The sequence below is a fragment of the Lissotriton vulgaris genome, chromosome 2_1 (genome assembly GCF_964263255.1).
Source record: "Lissotriton vulgaris chromosome 2_1, aLisVul1.2, whole genome shotgun sequence".
NCBI lineage: Eukaryota > Metazoa > Chordata > Amphibia > Caudata > Salamandridae > Lissotriton > Lissotriton vulgaris.
The window spans coordinates 744,062,702-744,078,260 of NC_141687.1; the positions used below are offsets into that span (position 1 = coordinate 744,062,702).

Here is a 15,559-nt window from a genome sequence, read left to right on the forward strand (position 1 = left end):
ATGTGGGCAGACAACCTTGCTGTTGCATTTATTTGGTTTTAGGCGTCCCTTTGCTTCATCATGTTATTGTCAAGATTTAAATTTTTCCCTTTTAAATGTGGCAACTGGGTGATAGAAAATTATATCTACAGTCCCCTACACAACCAAACGCCTCGGAACAACAATGTAAAATACATCAAAGAGAGTCCCAGAAATGTGGAAAAAAGGGTGCTCAGAATAAAAAAAAACAGTTTGCTACCATACTAGTGGTAGAAGATACCATACCGATGAAAACATACCTAAATAAAAGATAGTATCATTTAAATGAAAATCCTCATACAAAGCACATTCAAACTGGTTTACTGCATGCACAGTGAATCCATGATTTTACTTTAGCGACAATCTCTTAATCGGGATCCATGCTTCACTTTCTATTTGCGGATTATTTACATCACATTAATGCATTCTGGTGTTATCCTACTCCTAGAAAACATATGCGTGTGTACACTGATGAGAAATGTTATATTTGTATACTTCAGTGTTCATTTTTTGCTTGTTTGTCTTTAATTTCAAATCTGAAAGTACACTTTGCTTCATGTCCATGTCTCACAACGAGGGTGTTTTACTCTCTTTTACTCTAGCCCTATGATTTAGAGATGTATGGGGTTAAGACTTGTTCTTCTGTTCCTAAATTGCAGACATGTTCACGCTGTGATCAGTGCTTCTAAGTCTGTGTCTTTGGTTTGGGGATCCAGGTAAAAAGCTATCACCTGTATCTAGTCTAAAAGTCTTACTGATGGTTTTAGTCGTTATACTATATTTATGACAGCATCTGAAGGACGTGGTGCTGCTGATGCGAAGCATAATGTTATTTCTTTGCCATACGTCTTTATACATTCTAAGGTCAGTGTCTGAGGGTTTTGGGTCCTGGTGCAAGCTCTTCTCTCGTTTACAATCTCTGAAACGGTTTGGGTGATGCAATTTTGTCTATATTTAGGGCTGACAACTACGTGCTAATTGATCAGGTGCTGTTAGGTATACTTAAGTTTCGTTTAAAACGGAACATAGATTCATCAAACTAAAATCGGCTCGCAAAGGGCCAGATTCTACGAATCTGGCCCTTTGCGAGCGCTATTTTTGCATTTGGAATTCATCATCCCAAATGGAAAAATCGCAATTCTAGAAATCGCTAAATTGCGATTAATTGCATTTAAGGAATCTCAATTTGAGATTCCTTAAATGCAATTCATGAACCATTTTTTAATCGCGAATTCGCAATCTGGGGCCGCTATTTACTGCGAAGTCTAACTACGTGGTAAATAGCAAAAACCTTGAAAAATGCACTAAAGTGCATTTTTCAAAGTTTCATGTTGCGCACACACATGCCCTAAGGGCATGTGTGTGCACAACATATGTGCACACATCAATTTCAGGGGTGCAACAGGGTGTCCTTTGGACACCCCTGCACCCTTGAAATCGCAATCTCAATTTGCGCATCGCTAATTGCGATTAGCAAATTGAGATGGTCTTCCCATTCATTCCTATGGGCCTAAAGGCCCATAGGAATGAATGGGAAGATATTCCTTAATTGCGACTCACAATTTGCGAGTCGCAATTAAGGAATTATTAGAAATCGCTATTTTTTAAGTGACTTCTTGATGAATAGCATTTTGCTATTCCTTAATAGCGAATCGGTATTTCTCGCTATTAAGGAATCGGAAAATGTGTTCTTGATGAATCTGGGGGTTGGTTTTCTTTATATTATGACTGCAGAAGAATGAACGAGCTACTAATCCTTCTTTAATCAGTCAGCAATATGATACTCATATAAATGTCTGCTTTTTTACTACAAGAGTGGACATTTTCTATTAGACGTTCTCCTGTTCATTTGCCACATAGATTCTTATGTTGGTAACGTTTTTTTATTATATTGGGATTCATGGAACTACTTATAGGAAATGGTGTAGGTGCAAACTGACGCATGAGAATGAACTAAAGTGGTGTATGAAGAATATATTGGTCACAGGAGATTGTAGTATATAATATGACATTTATCCCTTTTTCTCCCTGGAACCCAAGAGAGAGAGATGATGGTTCTGGTGTTACATTAGAGACTTTCTGGAATTGGAGATGAGCCATAGAAGATGTTTGTAGTGAAAAGTCACCAAAGAATAATGGATGCTAGTAACACAAAAAAGTAAACTGCAGATAGGATGTGTGTCCATCTATGTGGCTTCATTTGAGAAAATGTCACGGAATACAAACATAAACAAACACAGCTTTTATCCCAGGTAAATTACATGGCATTTTGGGTGCGCGTGTGACTTTGATGCAATTACATTGCCAGAATTATACAGCATTTGCCTTTCCTCTACACTGTCAATCAATCAAGACATTTGTAGAGCGCACTACTTACCCGGAGGGTCTCAAGGCGCTTGGGGGGGAATTGGGGGGGTGCTGCTACTGCTCGAACAGCCAGGTCTTGAGCTTCTTCCTGAAGGAGAGGTGGTCTTGGGTCAGGCGCAGGTCGGTCGGGAGGGAGTTCCAGGTCTTGGCGGCCAGGTAGGAGAAGGACCTTCCTCCTATTGTCGTTCTTCGGATGCGGGGGACGGCGGCGAGGGCGTGACTGGCTGATCGGAGATGGTGCTTGGGAGCGTAGAAGTTGATGCGGTTGTTGAGGTAGCTCGGGCTTTGATCGTGTAGGGCTTTGTGTGCGTGGGTGAGGAGACGGAAGGTGATTCTTTTGTTGACGGGGAGCCAATGCAGGTTTCTCAGATGTCCGGAGATGTGGCTGTGTCGTGGGATGTCGAGGATGAGTCTGGCTGACGTGTTCTGGATCCGCTGGAGTCTCTTCTGGAGCTTGGCGGTGATTCTGGCGTAGAGGGCGTTGCTGTAGTCCAGTCGGCTGGTGACGAGGGCCTGGGTGACCGTCTTCCTGGTCTCGGTGGGGATCCACCGGAAGATCTTCCGTAGCATGCGCAGGATGTTGAAGCACGACGAGGAGACGGCGTTGACTTGTCTGGTCATGGAGAGGGAGGAGTCCAGGATGAAGCCCAGGTTGCGTGCGTGGTCTGTCGGTTTGGGTGCGGTGCCCAGGGCGGGGGGCCACCAGGAGTCGTCCCAGGCGGAGGGCGGGGAGCCCAGGATGAGGACTTCCGTCTTGTCTGAGTTCAGTTTCAGGCGGCTGGTCGTCATCCACTCGGCTACGTTTTTCATCCCTTCGTGAAGGTCGGCTCTGGCGGCGGCGGGGTCGTTGGTCAGGGAGAGGATCAGCTGGGTGTCGTCAGCGTAGGAGATGATGTTGAGGTTGTGTTGGTGTGCGATGGCCGCGAGGGGGCTCATGTAGACGTTGAAGAGGGTGGGGCTCAGCGAGGATCCTTGAGGGACGCCGCATATGACTTCGGTGGCCTCTGACTTGTACGGTGGTAGACGGACTCTCTGTGTTCTTCCGTCGAGGAAGGAGATGATCCATTCCAGTGCCTTCTCCTGGATTCCGACGTTGCTGAGGCGCTGCACTAGGGTGCGGTGGCAGACAGTGTTGAATGCCGCGGAGAGGTCTAGGAGGATGAGGGCCGCTGTTTCCCCGTTGTCCATCAGGGCTCGGATGTCATCGGTGGCAGCGATGAGGGCGGTCTCGGTACTGTGGTTGGCTCGGAAGCCAGACTGTGAGCGGTCGAGGGATCCATTTGTCTCGAGGAAGGCGGCCAGCTATTTGTTGACGGTCTTCCCGATGACTTTGGTTGGAAACGGGAGGAGCGAGATGGGGCGGTAATTCTTGAGTTCGGTGGGGTCCGCTGTAGGTTTCTTGAGTAGGGCGCTGAGTTCGGCGTGCTTCCAGCTCTCCGGGAAGGTGGCGGTGTCGAAGGAGGTGTTGATGATGTCCCGCAGGTGGGGTGCGATGACAGCGTCGGCCTTGTTGAAGACGTGGTGAGGGCAGGGGTCGGTTGGAGATCCGGAGTGGATGGAGTTCATCATGCGGACGGTGTCTTCGGTGCTGATCGGAGTCCAGGCGCGGAAGGTGGTGGTGGGGGGCGGTGGTTCGGTCGTGGCGTGCGTCGGTTGAGTGCTGTGTTGCTTAAGAAATGACAATATACATTGGAGAGGGTGAATACCTTTAACTACCTGGGAATTACCATCGCCAAAGATATGTCATGGAAACCCCATGTAGAAAAGCAGACACTCAAGCACAGACAAATTGTCGGGCCTTGCTCAAGGAGCATAGAACCTCCTTTACTAAACCAGTGGCAGCCCCAATTCAGATCTACGAGGCTGAAGCTGTGGGCGATTAGAATTATGGGGATTTGATAGAATGTATGCTCTACTGAAGTCAGAGAACAACTTCCTTAGGTCTCTTCTTAATCCTGGCTGGTAATTGCTTGGTATTGTGGAGTATGCTGGATGGTCTTCTTTACTAAATGGAGGCTTCATCAAAAGCTGAAGCTAAACTGACCAGACAACAAAAGGAAATAGTACAAACCTGGCTCAGTGACATGGCACTTGAAGGCTTTGAACCTCACTTTTCTCTGAATGCAAAGTCACTTGCTTTCACTCTGTATACTAAGCGCACCCTTAGGAAATACATTGCCAACCAATTAAAGACTGTCTAGTACCAGCTATCTCTTCCAAAGAAAGTGAAACAATTTGTCACCATCTCTGTTGGTTCTTGACACACTCACAGCCAGGATACGGCCAGACTGCAAGGTAACAAGTTTAAAAAAGAAGAAACAATGGAGCAAGGCCTATTCCATTGGCGCACTCAGGATCTGGAACAACATCCCTGTATCCACCAGCATCGCCCCAAGGCTGATCGAACTTAGGAAAGAGGTGAAGACTCACCTCTTTAAAGAGCACTACATAACAACGGATTAAGCATCTAGAATCCAGCCTCCTCTCTCTCACTTGTCTTTATGCTTGTCAATGACCCTATGCAGTGCTCCGTTGCCTTTTGGCTAGTAAGGAGCCGTAGAAATACCACATTCATACATATACATAAATACATGCAGTGAATAACTTCTTCACCAGAACATTCAAATTATAAAATAGAAGTGTTATTAAGGGTGCACAAGCAGAATGAAGGATGTTCCTTCTTTTTGTTTCTATTTGATTGAATAAACAGGTGGCCATGTTCTGATTAGAAAAATTCCAATTCTTCATCTGTTTTTGAGTGACTGCCCCCATAGATGAATAAACTGAAATATCATAAAAGAAATCTCTTCACAGTTCAAGCCTCTGTAGTACTCGGTATCGGTTTCTAAGTGTTCAGAGGATATCATTAATTTAGTGTTCGCATCTGAGGGATCGCAATAACGTTTTCCCTGTTGTCATGTTGTTTTTTCTTCATACAAAACTTGGCATTATGTTGAACTTGTGAACGAACAAATGTTTGGCGTTCATTACTGTGGAACAATATTAAATGTCATGTCAATTTGGATGTACAGACAAGAAGCAGCAGCCTTCCACTCTGCGAACAGATTCTGCATGTTATACTTAATGCATAATGCAGCAGCAGAGTGCTGATTGCTGTTCCATCTATTGTTCAATGACCTAGTTCTGTACTGTGCATGTTAGACATCAGAAGGAACCATTAAGCATTGACTTTTTCTGTGGAATTTTTCAGAAACTTGGAACCATACTTAACATACACTTACAACCCACTGTGATTCTGAGACTCTTGCTACGTGAACTTTTGTTTACTATTATATTGTTATTTCATGCTAGCTTTAGAGCTGCATCCCAGGGAGCAAATGTTCTTGATCACTGAAGTCCGGGAATATGTTTCAGTGGTTGTTGGTGGACTTACGTCAACAGCCAATAGGAAGAAAGAAGAATATCTGAGGTCTATGATGATCACCTTCAGCACTCTTTAAAAAGCAAACAGGATGTAGTGACAAGCCTCTAAGAACAATTAAAATTGCATAGAAATACGGGAGAAAGTTATCAATGTATCCTTGAAATTAGGTGCAATATCTGGGTCTCTCATTAACATGCAGTGAGTTTGGTTCTGTGCCCTCACGTAAGGCTATCTCATCAATCTTTACTTACTGGGAGACCAAGACATTGAAATATCCTACTTCTGCTACTCTATATTTATAATATATTACACACTACTACTAGTCTTTATCCAAACCTTTATTGTAATATAATAATTTATTGTGCCAAGCTATTGTGTCCAATGAGAGTCTACATGTTTTTGTGACCCTATATGAAACCCTAGTATGACGCCTGCACTCACAGGTGTTGCAGCTTTGAAATATGACATTATTCCACTACTTCCTAACACAGCCTTGTCTGTGGGTGAGGATTTTATCATGTCCAAGTCTCAAGTGTTATCCTTGTCCATAGTGTAATCTAAACCTATGTTCAGTTCAATAAATTATATTATATGATGCTCAGCAGAGGGAGGATGTGCCTAACGGCTAGAGAGTTGGACCTCGAAGCTGTGGAACCGGATTTGAGTCTTGGCAGAGACACTCAGCATCTTGTGATTCTGGGCAAATCACACATTCTTCCTGGTCATCACAAAAAATGTATGTGTACGTCTATAACGCAACCGGTGCTCATGTAAAGCAGCACTTTGATACCTTCAGGTCGAGTTCACGCTATATAAAACAAACAAAAAAACAAAAAAGAAGACCCAACCGCCATGGCCCATAACGAAGCATGAGCTCCAATTCTTCTAGCATCACTTTGCTACATAGCAGAAGAGACTGTCATAGTAATGGGGGCCAAGCATCCATCAGAGGCATCAATGAATCTATGCACCTAGAGCATTAAAAAGTTTTGCACCATTCAGATGACCTGAGGAACAGTTTACGGATTTCACAGAAAAAAACAGCTTGCTTTTACTTGCCTAAAGAGTGGCCCTGGGCTGTGAAAGCAGTCGCCTTGCACTATCCTGGCAGATCTCAGCTTGCCCTACTCCAGCTTAACGTGCTGATTGATTCAAGACTTGCACCTCAGCCCACACCATTTAATATTCTGTTTGCTCTAATGCCGCTCTGAGTTTCGAGAGCAAAAATCTAACGCCGTTGTTTCAGATAGTAGTGGCCCATAGAATTGATTGCTGCCTCACGAATGGAAATGCCGCTGAATTGTTTTCGGCGAGATGAAGAGTCTCCAAGCCCAGTATCTAGTATGCAAGACATACTCTCTATCTACAATACATGGCGGCAGTGCAACCAATCTTAACATCAATCCAAGCAAGTTAGGTAGGTATTCCTTCATTTTAATCAAAACGTAAATAAAGGACCACCAAATAAATGTCTTTTTTGGACAAAATTACAGATGTAATCTCTACGACCCCTTTTCTGTTTCTATTATGTCATGTATACCCCGGATCCTAACGTGCATGATCTTGTCTTTTCATGGGCACTCTGGTCTTGCAACTTTACTTCACTTACTGAGTAAATGTGTATCTATGTATACACACGCAAACATCCTACCATGCATGTTGCTTAAACACTACTTTTATCATCTCTTGCACACCTGGTTTGCAACTTTGCAAACCAGGTATGCAAGAGATGATAAAAGTAAGACACGTGTGTAGTACACCTGCATATATGCACTATGTTTAGAGCTCAGACGCCATATGGCAGGGTGGTGATGCACTATATTAAAAACCAATATAAAAACCAATAAAAACAAATACATTAAGTTGCACTGCTAGACATGGGTCCTTGGGTCCTTGTTTAAGTCTGAAAGTATGATAAACAGGAAATACCCGAAATCAGTTATAACACAACCACAGTATACCTCTGGATAGAGAACTGGTGGAAGAGCCAAGGTGTAACTTGTAATAACAATACTAGAGCACATGTTATTGCATTCTTAGCCACATTGTTACTATTAACCCTCTTCTGGTGTCTTTATGTTCGATGATGTGATGTAACGCTGCCTACGGTGGCCAGATGGCTCAAATGTTCACATTTCTATTCGGAAGTCCTAATGTCTTTCGATAAAAAGAATAGTGATCCCAGTCTGGACAACTTGTTGGGTAAATGCTTAATACATGTTTACAGTTGATAACATTGCTCGGTTTGGGCCTGTGTCTAGTGGGGTCTGCTCATGAAAGTATCTAGTGAAGAGGCTTGCAGCTGCCAGGCCTCCCTTGTGTTTCGTTTACTTGGATGGCTCTATATACTCAGTATTATTTTAATTTAACTTAACTAAAAAGTAACAAGGAAAGGTTTAAAAGTAGATCCAGTAAGAATGAGTTCAGACTCCTTCCTTGGTTTTAAATAACTCTCATTGCAGGTTTAGATGCATATCTGACAAGTGACCCATGCCATCAATACAGCTCTGGAATTTTAGCAATAGCACTGCGAATTCGGCAACTTGCCATTTGGCTTTTACTGTTACATGTATGTGGTTTGAAATCCCAACATGTAAAGAGCTTAATGCACAAAAACACAAGACATGTCTGAAAGGGTTGACACAGTGGGTATCCACATCTATCCCCTAGCCTCCTTCTCCACCCAGACACAATCACTGATATTCTTTTCCCTCTTATCCTACAAGCAACTTTCTTGCCCTTCACACCAATTAAGTAGCACTTACAGTTTCTATAAAATAGCCACTTCAGTTTTATGCCTGGACATTTCCAGTTGGTGCTGCCTTGCCAAGGATGTAACTAAGGATGCAGCCAGGAGATAATAATAGCAAGAAAATATGCGCTCATCTGAAGGAATGTAATCAGCCCAGAAACATTTGACATCCTTATATTAAGCCTATATTCCATATATATGGATAGTACACCATCATTTGTTGTTTATGTCAGTAGTTGATTACAGTTCTGTATCGAAGGTAATGAGCAGTTATTTGTTCTATGTCAACGCTTGCAACCTGTCCTGGTGTTTGGTTTTGAGAATATGTTATCTCGACCAGTAGCGCAAGACACTAAAGGCCCTATTACGATGTAAATCAGAAAGCCTCCGACTGCAGGTCAGAAACTTTCTGACATACATCATTGGCTTCAAATCCAACAGCCTTATCACGGGGAATGTTGCCGGATTTGAAACTGGCTGGTCGGACCGACTGGCTTCCGACAGGCACAAGGAGTTCCTCGGCCAGTCGGAGGCTTCTCATAATCCCTTATGTACAGCGTTTACTCTGTGGGGATTATGATGTCGGTTTCCAACAGGCTTTTTATACTGGGCTTTCCAACATGAAAAGCCTGTCGGAAAATGACTTTGGGGACACTCCCCCTTGTCGCAGCGGCCCCTGTTAATCCATGATGGTGCCTTCCACATGGTGCAGGGATTAACAAAAACACCCATTTCTCTATGGTTTATGGCTTCAGCATAAACTCCAATAGAGAAATGTGAGTGTGTGACTACAACATGTATGGTCGCATCCCAATAATGTGGTTGGGAGCGCCGACCGGAGGCCGGTCGGTCCCGATTCCGCAACCACATCGTGAAGAGGTTCTTAATGTATGCTAATTTTACAAATTTGGTAATCTGATTACTTGGAATTCGCAACGTTATAATAGCATAATAAATAATGATTAAGTAATTGAATGCAAATCATTATTGCCAAAATGTTTGGGTATATGAATTGACTCAACTGTTGCAATTCACAGTTAATTCTACCTTCAATAGTTTGTTCTTCCCATTCAAGGCAAAAACCTTTATCTAAAAAAAAATACAAAACACGATCCTATAATGTAGGTTTCCCATTCTTCTTCACTGAACTACATGTTCAGCTCAAAATACGTGTCATTGTGTTTTCCTTTTTTCCAAACTCATCCTCTCTCGTCCAATAATGCAGCGAATACAGTAATGTAAGAGAAAGGAACGGGAACAGCAGTTCCACCAGCGCACTCACCAGAGCAAAACCGTGAAGATTATTGGTGACATTATTACTACATTGTGTCTCAGGTACAGTTTTGCAAAATCCCACCTTATTGTATGCAATGGGAATGGGTCTGCCTTTGTTGAGGCTAGGCATGAATAGCTCACGTTTTCCTCGGGTTCAAGACCTTGTTTTATGGCCTGGTTTAAGTTTGTCTACGTGGTGTGAAGTGAAAAATGCAGGGTCAGCCCAAGAAAATGCCGAAAGTTCTCGGCTGCGTTCAAGCATGTGCACGTATTTAAATATTTGTCTTCTAAAGTATTCTTATCATGTAACCTTAAGTTGAAGCACAATGTATATGTGGAAATGTTAAAGGCCTCAGAGAAAGATCTTGTTCTGATTCTACACAGAAGAAACTCCCCTTCCTCCACGAGAACCCACATAATCCGCTCCCCTTAAGGATGCCAGAGGTGTCTCCCTGGTCAACCATTCTCTTTGATTCGGCAGGAAATATTCTATAAGAAGAGTTCTTTAACGAATTTCAATATCTGACGAGGATGAGGAATAAAAGAGATACATTCACATGACTGGGATGAGAGTTGTTTTAGGCCGCTCGATAAAACACGGCAGCAACCTGCGTTCTCTTTCCAGAACATTCCAAGTGCGTCAGCAAATATCGTTTGCAAAGACGAGTTCGTATTTCAAGATCCTGTCCATATTTAGGCCATAACTTCAGGCAAATCACAAGACCAGGCTTATGTGGCCCCACAAGATAATTTATAATAACCTCCTTTATAATGAAATAGGTTTGACCAAGCAGAAAACATCTTTACATGTGACGAAAAAATAGAATAATTACTAGAGCAAGAAGCGGCGCAGAAAATATTTTCATATAAAGGAGACGAGTTTGTGGGCGCATTCATTCGATATGATGAGTGTGCAAGAGGTGATGGATTAAACCCAGATCTTTTGACTGGGTGTGAGTGTTTGATTGGTTCAGATGCTCCGTCCATCACCAACCCCTTTTGTACCGAGTGTGGAAGAGGTCGCGTTTTTTCTCATACTGTGAAAGTACACGCACTCATCAAACTATGGGGCATATTATCAAGAAACAGAGTTAAGATTATCGCCGCTTTAGCAGCAGGAAACTGTCGCTAAAGCGGCCATAATGGGCTTCATAATATTCCCTTGTGAATTCCCATAGAAGCCCATGTTTGGTGTGAACATTGGCTTCTATGGGAATTCTCTACTGCATATTATCAAGCCCATTATCGCCGCTTTACTGGCAGTTTCCTGCCGCTAAAGCGGTGATAATCTTAACTCCGTTCTTGATAATATGCCCCTATATTCTTTGGTCATATTATATGTTCTATCTAAATGGAAGGCTTCACTCAGTCTGTAAGAAAACAACAGCAAATGAAGACAAACTTATTTTTATGCTAGTAGCTTTTGGGAATGGGTATATTACACGGCACCATGTTTCTCTTTTTCCGTGATTCTATTGAGAAAGTGCATTTCCTTTAGTTGATGAGTGTATGTGTCTAAGAGGTTTAAGTAGGATTTGGAGCAAAGTGAAAATATCACTACATTGGAGTGGAAGTGCTGGAATGGGGCGGGCACATTCTGATGGTGTGAGCAGGGTGAGTGCTGTACCTGGCCCTTTCGGCAGGGTTATCCCCAAACTTTTTTTCCATCCTTGCACCTATTTTTCTGGCCTTCTTTTTGTTGTCTTTAGGACTCTGGGCACTTTCCCACTGCTATTCAGTGCTAAAGTGCATATGCTCTTGCCTCAAAACATGGTATGATTGGTTTACACCCGGTTAGCATATTTGATTTACATGTAAGTCCCTTGTGCAGTGGTATTCCATATACCCAGGGCTTGAAAATTAAATGCTACTAGTGGGCATGCAGCACTGCTTGTGTCACCCAAAGAAGTAGCCCTTCAAACCTGTCTCAGGCCTGCCATTGCAAGGCCTGTGTGCGCAGTTTACTGCCGAATTGACTTGGCATTCACAACTACTTGCCAAGCCTTAAACATCCATTTTACTACATATAGGTCAAATACATAATTTATATTGTTCTGATGCTTATTTGGTCAGTATAATTGGAACTACCGTAGCATTTGCATAATTTCCACAGTATTTCATGTTTATGTTTGATATACTATCTATATTTTTATAAAATCCTTAGTGGAATCTCTTTTGGGGTGTATGTATTGTGTTACTGGTGTGAGTGTGTTGCGCAAATGCTTTGCACATTGCCTCTGGGGATAAGTCTGACTGCTCTGTAACAAGCTACCAAGGGGGTGAGCACAGGTTAGCTTTCATGTGTAACTTACTTGTCCTGACCAGAGTGGTGGGTTCTGCCCGGCTTAGGTGCATACCTTAACCAACCAGAAACCCCATTCCTAACAGTGAGGCAGAGCTGACACAGCCACTGAATGCCATAGGATGTGTCTGTGTCTTCAAGAAACTGCACTCTGTCATGATGGCATGACTTTGATAGAGGGCACTGCTGAGGACCCAGACATGCAGGCTGGTGCATCGGAGGCATCAGCAGGTGAGTTGTGAGCTAATGTTGCACCGTCTCCCTGACCTCCTGTAGTAGATTATATTTTGGTATGAGGAGACAGGTAGAGATGGAGGCACCATGGTATTGAAATTGCAGAACTCATGGCTGAGTAATTTAGCCAGTGGCGAAACTTACAATCTGGAAATCGACAAAGAGTGGCCCGGCAGATTGAACAATAACACCATCAAAGGCCCCACAGCACTTCACTCAAGTGATAAAGCTGCAGGTAACATTCCTCTGCATGCAAGATGGCAGATACTGACACATGGCAGCTCCAGAACTCTGGATGCAGAGGACACCTTGGTAAATCACTGATTTCCCTAGCCCCTGTGACTCACACCACCCTTCATAACTTTAAACCATGATGACCATAATAGAAAACCCCACAAGGTAAAGCAAACCAGTTGGTCTTCATATGTATTTCTTGGAGTATTCCATGGATTCAATACATTTCTCTTGCGTACCCCTGAGGCATTAACAAACTGCAGATATGTTTCCTAAATGGAAGAAAAGAATGTAAGAGGAAAAGCACTGGGATTTCCTGTGCACCCTTTATTCTTTAGGCACACGCTGGCTCAGGCCCAACCATGAAACCTAGTTCCATAATTATTTTAACTGTGTAAGCCATTTTTAGCAGGATACTTATCCCCACTGAATCCCTAGATGCCCCAGAACCCTTTCCGATTGAGAGAACCAGAAAGCCACCTAAGGCTAATGAGATTCATCAACCTCACACACACACACACACACACACACACACACAAACATACAATGAATGAAGCAGTAGGTGTCCAGGCACAGAAACAGATTGGGATTGTCTGATAGAAGTAAGGTATAAAGCACAGGAGGAATTAGAAGACACTCTGAAGGAAATGCTTAGGGGGAAGCATTGCTCAAACACACATATGTCAGGGACATATGCTGAAATATGCACACCTGCTGAAACTGAGACCCATATTCTCAAACGTACGTTAACGGTGTTTGTATAACTAGTTAGTTGGTCCTCTGACCAGAAAACTGAGCTACATTCGCTCGCAGAAAACTGATCAAACTTTCAGGCAGATATGACTCATAAAACAAAGAAATAACCCAGAAGGCCTCTGCAAAAGTAAATAAGATCAGTGGTCAAAGAAAGTCATGAGACTAGGACAGGTGAACTAGAGGGCACTGTGCATTGCAGGACAGACTTAGTCCCAGCTCATGATCGTAAAACAAGAGAGTGAATCAATGGCAGGAGAAGAAGTGTCATCACTAGTGTTGATAAACTCATCTATAGTGATTCTTGTGATATTATCAGTAATGAATGTTTATAATAACGGTTGCTGTATTTGATTGGGTCTTAACACGAACATAAATTACAACAAAATATGACCCCACTATCTGTCCTGGCAACTATGGTCTGTTTAACTTAAATTTTCTAATAGTAGCAGCAGAAGTTGGAGCCTGTTTCAAGACCCTCACAATTCTGGTAAATTTAGATTTTGCGACCCAAATCCCACCTTTACAAGAACAAAACAGGAAAGCTAGCTTTACTCCAATAGGCTAAACGTCTGAGCTGAATGTCATAGAGTGTTTAATTGTGTCCTAACATGGAGCAAAAATGTATATCCAGGGCCTGTTCAACCGTATAAATATGTAAGCCCTTATCATGTGTCTTTTTATTTCTTTATAAAAATTAAAAATATGATGAACCAGTAGGGGGTGTATTAGCTAAAGATGGGCATGAACATGCTCAGCTCTCTTTATTACTGCAATGATCAAAACCACTCTGGTGCCACAGGTCTGATGTAACACTAAGAATGTAACTACCTTTGATATTACATTGCTGATTCCTTGACAAAGACATTTAAGTGCAGTGGCATAGCTAGAGCTTTTGCCGCCTGGGGCGGTCCCTGAGCTTGCCGCCCAGCGACTGCCGGTGCAGGTAAGAGCGGGGGTGAGTTGACAGATGATGAGGGAAAATATCATAAACAGAAAAGAAAACCACTTACCTTTCGCTCGCCGAAATGGCTCACCTCACCTAAAGTGCCACCGCCCCTAAATATGTGTTACCCCGGGAAGATTGTCCCCCCTCCCAGCTACGCCACTGTTACATTGTAACCATTCCTGCCTTCTCAAGAAGGTGTCATCCTACAAAAGGTTTCAAGGAGTGAAACTCAGGGGACATAGCCTCAAAAATATAAAACACTTCTCAAAGCACTGTGGGGTTTGTAGTTTTTAAGTACTTAAAAGGTGAATAAATTCAGATTATTATGTCTCTTTAGATATTTTTAGATATATTGTCAAGAAAATGCCAAACCATAAAAAGCTTAGAAAAAAATGTCTCAACAAAAATAATTTTTCTGCCTTTATTTCTTACAATTATCCATTTCACTAACACCCATATTGATCTGTCATTGACAGAAAGCATATCAAGAAAGGATAAGTGTTGTTCTCGCAGACATGGGCGTTCTCCTGTGCTCCAGGATGGTTGATTCCATGAGTGCTTTGGAATGATGATTCATGTGCTGACTGTTGCATATTAAATAACGATATGTAAATGATAAACCCCCTCATTAGCAAAAGCCGATGCATGTTAAACGTGGTGCTGCAAGACTGACGCATCAATCACATGCGCATACCGCCGTCGATGACGGAGAGATGACGGATAGACTTCTTCATTACTTCTCCTCAGTTACAAAATCACCGAGCAAAACCTCTCAGCACCAGGGCATTAGATACCATTACTTTGTATGAAATTAGGAAACCTCCTGCTTTCAGGTTGGAAGATCAGTGCCCGACTACTTGGGTGAAGAGGGCAAAAAAACCAAACAAAAAAACCGCGAGAGCCAACTGCGCAAAAATAAGCAGGCGACACATTTTATTTCTAAAGAACCATACAACAAATTTAGGGTGACTGGAACAAATTTAGAATTGTGATGTTCGGGGAAGAAAAGCGAAGAAGCCAAGAGCCCACAATAATGGATTCTTCCCTGCACTTAGGTGCATACTGAATATTTGATGGGCTCAATATATTTTCATAACATTTTATATACTATGTTTTACGCACTTAGTGTGCCTATCCTATGATAATGTGCGTGCTAACAGTAAAATTGCTCTTGAATTTATGTGTGTTATTTATATGCTCCCATGAAACAATGCTTTTTGTTGTAAGAAAAAATTCTGTTTATTAATGAAACTTTACAGCCACTACAGCAAAGGCGCGTGGTAAATTAAT

The 15,559-nt window shown here is 42.6% G+C and overlaps 1 protein-coding gene across 9 annotated transcripts in view; it reads right to left on the reverse strand.

Annotated features, from left to right (window-relative positions):
* Nucleotides 1-15,559, reverse strand: part of SOX6 (SRY-box transcription factor 6) — a 790,083-nt gene that overhangs the window by 81,803 nt on the left and 692,721 nt on the right. The window lies entirely within an intron of this gene.